At 42.5% G+C, this 11,979-nt stretch overlaps 1 pseudogene across 1 annotated transcript; it reads left to right on the plus strand.

Moving 5' to 3' along the window:
• The first annotated feature begins 1,892 nt into the window (after positions 1-1,892).
• On the plus strand, positions 1,893-6,120 carry LOC308500960 (actin-related protein 2/3 complex subunit 1B-like; annotated as a pseudogene). The gene is made up of 2 exons: positions 1,893-2,095; positions 4,966-6,120. The product of its transcript is annotated as an actin-related protein 2/3 complex subunit 1B-like (transcript).
• The last annotated feature ends 5,859 nt before the right edge of the window (positions 6,121-11,979 follow it).

Raw genomic sequence — 11,979 nt, forward strand, 5'->3', positions numbered from 1 at the left:
GCAGTCTGCTAGCTAAATTCCCTTTTCTTCAGAGGTCAGTCTTTTTTGTGAAGTCTTCACCTGATTGGATAAAGCACACCCACATTATGGTAAATTGAAGAAACTTTAGTTTGTAAAGGTAAAAAACAACTCTTATGTATATCCAGTAAGAGAAGTTACTTTAAATTTTTCTTTTTCTTTTTTTTTAGTAATTGCTCCTTTCTAAGATATTTCTGGTAAACTTTTTATAGGTTGCTTTCATGGCTATGTATGGTGGTCTCATGAGAACAATATTAACATAAGCGTTTGCTGACTTGGAGGATAAAAGGAAATGAGAAGAAATCCAAATGTATTCCACCAGAAATGGTTCCCTTTACACTTAAGAAATTATTTTTCTATAATTCAGTGATTTGGAAAAATACTTTGATCTAAATTCATATTTTCTAGTATTGCCTAAGAGTAAGATATATATATATATATATATATATATATATATATATATATATATATATATATATATAACATTAAATACTACAGGGGACAATTTTTATTTTCTACTATCTTCTATCATAGAGAGCCTTTCTTTTTTTTATTACTTTGAGAGATTCTATTTCATAATTTGAAGTATATTTTTCATTTTCATTCTATATTCCCAGTAATGCAAAATTATTGACTGTTTTAGATATTAATTACCCCCATAATTATTTAGGACATTTCTGTATCACTCTCCCCTTCTTATATCTTCTCTCTTTCCAAACTTTTCAGGTCAGCAGAGTATGTTGTAGATAAATGTTGGTTGAATAAATAAAGGAGTTGGTGAATATCAAGAATGTGCAAATTATGTAATGTTAAGTTTAAAACTATATCCCAAAGAAGGTAAATGCCTTCCACCCTATAACCTGCATCAAACACAATGGATCTTGAAACTCTGTCTTCTCTGGATCTATCCTTCATAGTGTGAACCTTGAGTTAGATGTCAGAAAAGTTACTAGAAAATTTCCTGGAAACCAGAACTCCCTCCTCCTTCACTTTTTGGAAAATGAAATAATCACAGGGCACCCTGTCAAATCTAGAGAGTGAATATAAGTACAGAATGTACATTTGTGAACTGTGACCCCAAAGAATAGCCCTTCTAGATTCCAAAAAAGGCATACATTTTCAGATATCGAATGCACACTGATATCAGACACCATTAATTGCAGCACATTCTGCATTTTATGGTCTGACACCCAAACAATCTCATCCAAGATGTCTCTTCCTCTTGCCCTGGGTTTGAAAGGAGGATGGTCTGACACACAAAGCCTTGTCATTGAAAGCACCACTTTGGCAGCTGGAAATAGCCTTATATAGTAGCATTGCTTCACACTCCCCCTGCTAGAAAGAGCGGTATGGAATGTGGTGACTATTAAGGCTGATAAGGACATTCCACAGGAGACGGCTGGGGTCTGGTTAAAGAAGGATCATTGGAGCACAATACCCATGAAACACTTGCTCTTGTGTTAGGCCAACGAAGAGTGGCAGCCGGTAGGGTTTTCATTAGTCACAGACACTATGACCTGGGCTAGGCCTATTTTGCTTTTGAACATTTGGAATTGCAAGCCAAAATGCAGTTCCCGTGGAGTGAGTTTGCTTCTACTAGCCTTTCAGTGTGGAAGTTTATTGTTCTAAGGGTGACAGAGGCACACAGAGTCACTAGCAAGCTATTGTTTCCTTTGCTGAGAATAGCAGGAGACAAAAAGCCCTTCAGAAAATAATTTATCCAGACTTTTGCAAGCCAATGAGAAACTGAATCAACTTGAGGCTGAGCAACCTGCCTTGTCCTTGGGGACAGAAAATACCTCTGGAGGTGACTGCCCATCTAAGAAGTCTCACTACTGGTTTTCGTACTACTGTGGCTTAGAGAAGTGGCCTTCATGGGTTCTGAGAAAATCCTCTCTCCTCATAAAGGAGAAATGAAGAACAGAGGCACTCAACGCACTCTTTCCCGCAGACAACCAGACCAACAGAAAGTAAAGTGTCTTCGATATATGGCATCTTCTGCCATGGGACAGCTGCTCGTGGGCCCATCCTGCTTTCTCGTCTTTGCAGCTGACACCGTAGCATACTGCTCAGCAAGGTACAGTAGATGTTGAAATTTCTTCCCTTCCCTTTCTTTCTCCTTTGGCGGCCCTTCCCCCTTCCTTTTTCCTTCTCCTCATCCTCCTCCCTCAGCCCTCAGTGACTGCTTCTTACATCATGGGCATTGGGCCCAAATATCATTTGGAAAGCCTGATATGTGGTGAAGTTCCGCAACATGCGTCCCCCTAAATATTAAGAAAAAAAAAATCACCCAACTAAAATCACTTGATTCTCAACCCAATGCTGTGCCACTTTCAGTAAGCTTTGGTTTCTACATTAAAAAATTACAATTTTTATTTAATAAGCGTAGTCACCTCATTATTGATTGATTTATCCACTCACAAATATTTATTGAGCATATAAGCACTGAGCACTGAGGTCACTAAGCACTGAGGTAACAGCATTGAATAAATGAGCAAAGACTCTATCCTCATGAAGGTCTGGGAGAGAAGCAATTTGCAAACAATCAATAAACATATGACATCAGGTGGTAATGAGTGACATGAAGAAAAACAGAACAGCATAAGGTGCATAGAGGGTGGCCAGGTTGAGCAAAGTACTGGAGCAAATCCTGTGGAAGCTATGATGGGAAAAGCATTACAGCCAGAGGGAACAGCAAAGGCTGTCAGTGAGCCAAAGAGCTGCAGTTTAGCTGGAACACAAGGGATGATTGGGTGATAGGAGATGAGCTCACAAAGCAGGCAGGGCAAGATCTTTGACAGCCTTGTAGGCATGAGAAGGACGTTGGCCTAACTTCTGAGTCAGATGGGAAGACAGTAAAATATTTTGCACAAAGGTAAGTAGGACATGGAATGGCAGTGCCTAGTGGGCCACTTTGGAAAGCAGAACCGGAGCTGCTGGTAAAATCCTTAGGTCTTAGGCCAGGCTGCTATTTTTGAAATGTGCCTCTGTTTCTGTTAGCTGTATGCCTGAGGGTCAGTGACTTAACTTTTGTATGCCTCCTTTGTGACCTCTAGAGTTGTGATAAGGACTATATAAATTAATATTTGTAAAGTACATATTTGCTAAATACATAAAATGAATGATTTTTAAAGGATCACTTTAAAAAAAAATCTCAAGGTAGTTGTAACCTACCTTTCAGCAATTAGTACGAGTAACTTTCCTAAGGCCACAATTCGTAGATCAGGATTTATGATCAGGATTCGTAGACCCTGTTAGGATTCATATCCAGGGCAGCATGACCTTGAAGCACACACTTTACCGAACAACATAGTACCTGCCTCTTGCCCTCAACACCTTCATCTGCTAGAGCCATCAGTGCATGGGATAGTAACATTGTGTTACAAGTTTAATTCCACCACACGCAGGTCCTGTGTTGGAATCCTAACCCCAGTCCCTGAGAATGTGTCTATATTTGGAGATAGGGTCTTTATAGATATAATCACGTTAAAATGACGTCGCTTGGGAGGGTCCTAATCCAATATGACTGGTGTCCTTATAAAAGTGCAGTTTGGACACAGGGACACAAAAAGGGGGAAAGCCATGTAGAGACTGGTATTACACTGCCACTAGCCAAGGAACTACCAGAAACTAGGAGACAAGCCTAGGACAGATGCTGCACTTGCTCCTGCAGAGGGAGCAAGGCCCAGCAGACACCTTGATCTTGGACTCCAGAATGATTTGTGTGGTTCACAGCACTCAGCTTGGGGTGCTGTTGTTATGGCAGCTCTAGGGAACTATATGCTGTGTTAGGTTATCTTTACTATTTTATATACTGAAATTAGTCCTTGCCAAGTTTCCAGCGAGGCATAGTGCTCGCTAAAGGCCGGAGTTCTGTGCATCTTCATTTGTGTCCAAACACTGCCCAAGAGGTGAATGAGAAGCTGTAGCAAATCATTTCCAATGAAGGGTGATTGCGAGTCAGAGTGACCACTTAGGTCTCTCATGTGCACTAATTTCCTCCTGTAATTAACCTGTCAACACCACTTGTTAATAAACCGCGTGGGTTGCCAACATTGATCAAGCAAAAATGAGGAAAAGGGATTCCATGGAAAAACGTCACATTGAAGTATCAGAAGCATTTAAAAAGACTCTGTTCTGATTTTTCTGACTTTCTGAGTAAAAGTCCTCTGTGATAAGGCACGATGGCTGGCTCCTGGATGGTCTGGTGCAGCCCCTCATTGTAGTTGCCCATTGTGCCGTTTCATTTCAGCCCGGGACTTAATTCCCACAGATGATTCTGTCGCATGCACAGTGAAAGGTAATGCGCCTGTCGAAGAAGCCCGCACTAGGCTACCTATTAAAAAGATCTTGCAGGGACCGTGTCTTTATTTTTTTTTTTTTAATGTTTGTGACATGCAGTGGCATATGAATGCTCAATAAATACAATTTTCATGATTATACTTAATATTTTCCCTCAACGTTGAACTCTTCCCGTAGATTATTTAAATCCCCTGTTTTAATACTAAACGAAGGCTTACCACTGCATTCCTATAGTTTGCACACTCTTCTAGAAATAGTTGGCACATTGCCCTGCAACTGCTGTGAAACAGCGTCTGCATCTGACCGCGGCCACCAACTGAAGGTCTGACCCACTGTCTAGTAATTTTATAGCCACTTCACAATAAAGAATCTAAATGTAAGGACCATGGGTGTGGAAAACTACAGACCTTGATTTGAAATCAGCTCTGTCATCTACTAGCTGTTGGTCAGGTTATGAAATGTCTCTGGGCTTCAGTTTCTTCAACTTTAAAATAAGGATGGTGATAATATGTCTGTCAGGATTATTCTGAAAATTAAATGAGATGGTATATGTAAAGTGCCTGACACTGAACAAGCACTCTTCAAATGGTAGCTAGTGTAGTGATTATTCATTGCAGGGTGTCACTAAGTGATTAACATTTTTAGAAATACCGTTGGAGGCCGTGTCCCCCAAAATAATAAAAAAGAAATATATTTTTCCCTTGAGAAGCAATTGTTGGAGGAAGTGGCTGCAAGTCCCAGAGCCAGTTCGGCGCGTCTCCGGCCCAGCGCCCCGAGAAGCCGAGGAGCCACCGCCGACCGCGGCCTCCTCGCGGAGCCCGTCAGCTGCCAGCCTGGAACAAGGACCGCACGCAGACTGCCATCTGCCCCAACACCCACGAGGTGCACGTCTCTGAGAAGAGCGGGGCCAAATGGGTCAAGGTCCACCAGCTCAAGGAGCAGAACGGGCAGGTGACAGGCATTGACTGGGCCCCTGAGAGTCACCGCATCGTGCCCTGCGGCACAGACCCGAATGCCCACGCGTGGGCGCTGAAGGGCCGCACGTGGAAGCCCACGCTCGTCGTCCTGCGATCAGCAGAGCCGCTCGCTGCGTGCGCTGGGCCCCCAGTGAGAACAAGTTTGCGGCGGGCAGTGGTTCCCGTGCCATGTCCATCTGCTATTTTAGGCAGGAAAGGGACTGGGGGGTGTGCAAGCACATCAGGAAGCCCACTCGTTCCACCGTCCTCAGCCTAGCCTGGCACCCCAACAACGTGCTGTGGCTTCAAGTGCCGGATCTTCTCAGCCTACCTCAAGGAGGGGCAAGAGCGACCGGCACCTGCCCCGTGGGGCTCCAGGACGCCCTTTGGGGACCTGGTGTTTGAGGCCGGCAGTAGCCGCGGCTGGGTGCGTGGCGTCGCGTGGCGTGGGTCAGCCACCACGGCGCCGGGGGCCTGGCCGACGCCCACCAGGCGGTGGCCGTGCGACTGTGGCCTCTGACACGCTGCCGCTGCTGGCCCTGACCTCATCACAGAAAACAGTCTGGTGGCCGCGGGCCAAGCCTGCTGCCCAGTGCCTGTCATCCACGACGGTCGCGGGGACGCTGAGCCGCGGTGGGCGGCTGGACGTGGCCAAGCGAAGCGCGCAGCGCGGCCCCACGGCCCGTGGGCGCTTCCAGGACCCCACAGGAAGGCGAGCCCGGAGCGGGCAGGCGGGGACTCGCTGCGCAAGGACGGCGGCAGCCAGATGGCGATGCTCAGCGGGGCAAGGCCCAGGGCTCCAGTTCTGCCACCGGCAGGGACCCGCGTGAGCACTTGGACGTGAAGCGCTTGGAGCCAGCCTTGAAGGCCCTCAAGATCAAGTGACCTGCGAGGAGAACGGTGGCCTCATCCCAGCTGCTGGGGAAGGAAGAGGTCAAGGAGGCTAAGGCTCCCTTTGCTGAAAGTTTCTAAAGGACCCACTTGGGTCCCCACAGTGGGGAGAAAGGGGTGGGGGGAAGGAAGCTTTTCTTAACCTATTTGAAGGAACACGTGTCTTTTTCTTAAATACTTCCATTTATTTAAAAAAAAAATTCCCCTCACCCCCAAAAAAGAAGCCATTGTTGATTACCTGAAATAAGGAAAGTCCATAATAATATTTAAGTCAATGATCCATTAAGATTGACATTTCACAAACATATGGTGATGGAAACAGAACTGACACTGGGCGGTGAACACACAATGTGATATATATATAGATGATGTATTTCAGAATTGTACACTTGACATCTGTGTAACTTTACTAACAATTGTCACCCCAATAAACTTTAATTGAAAAAGAAGATTAACATTTCAGTAGGAAAAACAGGTTAGTAGTCATTAATTTTGCTAATTCTTTCATTTATACATTCCATTAACTTAGATGAGTGCTTTGCAGCACCTAATGTCCCTTCAACTTTTGAGCAATTTCCCAGAAAAAGATAATAATGATGATGACGACAACAAACATTTACATAGTACTTGCCAGGATCACTCATTAATCTAAGTACCTATATGTATTTATTCTTTTAATCCTCCTAAATCACCCTCACAATTAGCCACATCTCTCTCCATTTTTCATTTGAAAACCAAGGCACAGAGAGCTTAAATAACTTGCTCAGCTCACACATAGCTAGTAAGTGGCAGAACAGCAGAACTGGAGGAGCTTATGGAGGCCATAAAAATATGTGTACCTTTTATCACATGGTTAGGATATAATAAAATCTGGGCAAAACTCCCAAAGAAATGGTTTATAAACAACATTTTTTTTTCCCTTTTATTTTAGTTTGACTTGCCTTGAGACACCTCATGTGTGGAGTGGAGGTAGGGGTGAGAATTTTTCTAATTAAGGAAACAATACAGAGAGGGGAAAAAAAGACAAAGGAAAGGAGAGTTTTGTAGTGAAATCCAGGTGTGGTGGGTAAGAGCAGAATTTTAGGTAAACGTAAGGTCTCCCTAAGGCATGAAATAGGCCAAAGGCTCATCCCGAGCTGAAGAGAAGATCTCCGAAGAATGGTGTGACGTAGAGTAAGCTGGTTCTGGAGCATAAACTCTGGGGCTTCATTCACAGGGTGGAAAACAACCCTTCAGCTCCATACTCTTGATTAATGAGGGCTCCCCAGGCTCCACATCACAGGAGAGACTGTGAAAGGCATGGAATTTGGGATGGCTAACTTTTGTCATACATTCAGAAGAGAAATGCTTCCCAAGCACTTTGTCTATGTGCTGAATTTATGGCTATAACATTAGAACTTTTTTTCGGAGTACCAGCCTTAAAAATGGAGAAATTAGGAAGCTATCAAGTAGCTGTTTTCCCTTACGATTACATTCTCTTCTCTCAACAGTTGTCCTTATGCTTTCCTACCTTTCTATAGAGATTATAAATGCCTTCATTTCATGTAGTCCCAAACTTTTCCTATTTTAAACCTTGGGAACAAACATTCCTAAACTTGGTGAGAGCAGTCAGAAAACCCATGCTATCTTGTAAGCGAGTCCAAAAATGCAAAGTGAAGCAATAGAGTCACCTGACCCTAGAATCCCATAACCAGACGCTGGTAGGAAGGAAGCCTTGTCCTTGTAAGGGATTTCACCACAGTGCATGTGACCACAAAGGAAATGACTGTGGGTATGATAGACTGTTATGGGAATTGTGTCCCCTTCCTCCAAGTTCATAGGTTGAAGTCCTAATCCCCAGTACCTCAGAATGTGACTGTGTTTGGAGATGGAGCTTTTATTTTTTTTATTTTTTATTTATTTTATTTATTTTATTTTTTATTTATTAGTTTCAGGTGTACAAGACAAGGTAATACTTAGATGTTCATCATTTATATCCCTCACACTGAGAACCCCCCTCCCCCCATCCACTATCCCTCCGACCTCACACTGAACCATCACATTATATATATAAAATTATACTTGGCATTCATTAATGTTTAGCTTCTGGTGTACAATGCCATGATCAAGTATCCACAGTATCCCTGAGGTGGTCTCCCAAATAGGATGCATGTCCATCGGATACCCAACAAAATCCCCACAACATTATTGAATACCTTCCCCAAATTAATTTTCAAAAAAACCCTGAGGCCATCTTGTGGTTACCAGCTGCTTCCAAATCCCTTCACCTTTCCCCTTATCCCCAACCCCCCCCCCCCACACCCATCTAACAACTCTCGGTTTTTTCTTTGTGTCCCCAAAACTGTTTCTGATTAGTTCATTCACATAGTCTTTTCTTTAGATTCCATATATAAGTGAGATCATATGGTACTTGTCTTTCTCTTTCTGACTTATTTCACTTAACATAATGTTCTCTAGATCCATCCATGTTGTTGCAAATGATAAGATTTCTTTCTTCTTTATGGCTGCGTAATACTCCATTGTATAAATGTACCACAGCTTCTTAATCCAGTCATCTACCGATGGGCATTTCGGTTGTTTCCATATCTTGGCTATTGTGTAAAGTGCTGCAATAAACATAGGAGTGCATACAGATTTTTGAATTGGAGTTTTGGATTTCTCCGGGTAGATGTCTAGGAGTGGAATTACTGGATCATAGGGTAGTTCCATTTTCAGATTCCTGAGATACCTCCATACTGTTTTCCATAGTGGCTGCACTAATCTGCAATCCCACCAACAGTGCACTAGCGTTCCCTTTTCTTCACATCCACGCCAGCATTTGTTGTTTGTTGATTTATTGATGATAGCCATTTTGACTGGAGTGAGGTGGTATGGAGATGGAGCTTTTAAAGAAGCACCGTGTTTTCTCAAAAATAAGACCTAGCCGGACCATCAGCTCTAATGCATCTTTTGGAGCAAAAATTAATATAAGACCCTGTACTATATTATATTTATATTATATTACATTATATTATATTATACTATATTATATTAAAGACCTGTTTTATAATAAAATAAGACTGAGTCTTATATTAATTTTTGCTCCAAAAGACGCATTAGAGCTGATGGTCCAGCTAGGTCTTATTTTCAGGGAAATGGGATAATTATGGTTAAATGAGGTCATTGGCATGGGCCCTAATCCAATAGGACTGGTGTCCTTATAAGAAGAGATTAGGACACAGCCATGTGTTGCCACGCAGCAGCCTACCCATCTGTCTCCTGGTACCTGCATCTAAAGAAAGGAGAGTCTGTGAGACAGATCCTTTCGGGGACTTTGCTTGACCTTTGTGCTTACACCTTATGTCTCCCTGCTTGGCCCCAAAAGATGGCTGGTTAGTCAATGATGGGTAAGATTCCTTATGGCGGGTGGGGGAGGAGAACCCAAACCAGATACAGCTGCGTGGGGACCATCTGGGGAACTCGCAGGGTTGATAAAGGTGGGCACAGCCCCCCACCTTCCCCCGGCTAAGGAGAGCCTCTGTCTTTGTGGCTGCATTCCTTCCCACAACCTGCAGGGGAACTGACTCAATGATGTGCTCTCCATCTATTCATATGCATAAAGGTTTTGTCCCTTGGGGATATACTTATCCTGAGCCTTATGGTTCTGCTGCCTGCAGGCAAGGGTGATTGGCTTGAATCAGTTTCCTATTGTAATGTATGGGATTCACAGATCTTGAGATTGACAAGCTTTACTTCCTTTACTTCCTCACCTAACTAATAAAAGCCATGTGTTGGCCCTATTCGGGGCTCAGCCTTTGAGGCTGCAGCCCCTTGCCCCCGCTTGCACTCTATTCATGGCTACTGTATTTCTTAACCCTGTGCCACCCTCCTCGCTCCCCACAGCTTTTGTTGTGCAGGACGTCACAGCCGTGGACAGGGAAGACCTGGGGGACACACGGAGGACATGGCCTCTGCAAGCCAACATGAAATCAATCCTGCTGATGAGTCCTCAGAAGACACCAGCCCTGCTGATGCCGTGAACTCAGTCTTCCAGCCTCCAGGACTGTGAGGAAATAACTTACTGTTGGGTAAGCTCCCCCGTCTGTGGTCCTTTGTGATGGCAGCCCAAGCAATGTAATACAGTGGGCACTGGGCTTAGGTAACTCTTTCAGTCACAGAAGGCACAGTGGCTAATTTCATACTACTTGTTCCCATGTTCCCTCTGCTTTAGCCAACCTGGCCTCCTCACTGTTTCTTGCACGTACTGTTCCCGCTGTGTGGAACATATTTCTCCCAGATATCTTCCTAGCTCCTTCTTTTATTTCCTTCAAGTTTTTGTGCCAATCTCACCTCCTCAGCAAGATCTTCTCTGGCCATCTTATTCAAAGTTACAAACCAATTGCCTCCTATGTTCCCTCAACACTCTTTATTCTTCTTTATTGCATAATTTTTCTCTATGGTGCTTATGACCTCCAAATATCTTATATACCGTGTTTCCCTGAAAATAAGACCTAACCGGAAAATAAGTCCTAGCATGATTTTTCAGGATGACATCCCTTGAACATAAGCCCTAATGCGTCTTTTGGGGCAAAAACTAATATAAGACCTAGTCTTGTTTTGGGGGAAACATGGTAATATACTCATTTAATCAGTTTATTTCTCCATCAGAATGTAAGCACCATGAAAAAAGAGAATTTTGTCTGTTTTATTCAATTATGTATTCCCAGCACTAGAACAGTGTTTGGCATGTAGTGGACCCTCAAGAAATATTTGTTGAACAAATGCATAAATAGTAATAGTTAGCATGCACTGAGCAATATGTGCCAGATAGTAAGTACTTTACATGTAATGATTCATTAAATATGCATACATATTTAATATATTATATCTGATATAACATATAACTGCTTCATACATACCACCAAAATATTGTGTGGTAAAAAATATTGACATTTTTCTTTTTGTTGCATATTGTGGGAGTGTGAGAAACAGAGGTTAAGGAATTCATTCAAAATCGAATAGTTGGTGATAAAGCCAATAAGGGAAACCTTCATTCAAGACAAAGAAAGATTTGTCTTCTTAAAAGGAGATTATAATAAATGGAAACTGGTATTTACCAGAGACTAGTGACTGATCACTTACTCTATGGGAAGCAGAGTCCCTGCCTAGGGGACCACGGAGAGAAGGGATAACACAGGCTGCAAAGTGAAAAATGCAGAGAGGAAATGTAAAGATTGAATGAAAAAGTATAAAATTGTGCCACAGTCCAAACAATTCTTACCTTTCTGATCATAGCTATCAAAATAGAAAATGTCCTTTGATTAGCTGGTAAAATGTTAAAGCAAATAATATCTTTGAAACACTAAATTTCAATCTCTCTTGCTTTTATGCTTTGTGATTCTTATTTATTACCTATTTCAGCCTAGAGTAGTTTATAGTTGCTAAGGTCAGTTATAATATAGAACACATCGATATCACTGTTAAATGTTTTAAAAAGAAACAAATCTAATGAAGTACTATGATCTGAAAGGCTAACAGGTGTGAAAATGCTGTTTCTAGTCCTTATATGCATTTGTCATCCTCTGGCATACAGTATGTTGCTTAAACCTCTGGGAACTGAATTGAATAATATAAAGGGGGAAATAATATGACTTTGCAAATTAAACACACCTGGCAGGAAGATTGATTAAAGACAACTTCACTAAAAGCTCATTATATATTCAGATTAAGTTCCTTGTCAGTCTTTCTTGAGAAAAAAAGGAAGAAATATGTCCCTAATTTGGATGTGGTTTTCCCTGGAACTGGCCTGCTTTTTAAAATGTTTGCTTTCTGT

Source organism: Rhinolophus hipposideros (genome assembly GCF_964194185.1).
Source record: "Rhinolophus hipposideros genome assembly, chromosome: 8".
NCBI lineage: Eukaryota > Metazoa > Chordata > Mammalia > Chiroptera > Rhinolophidae > Rhinolophus > Rhinolophus hipposideros.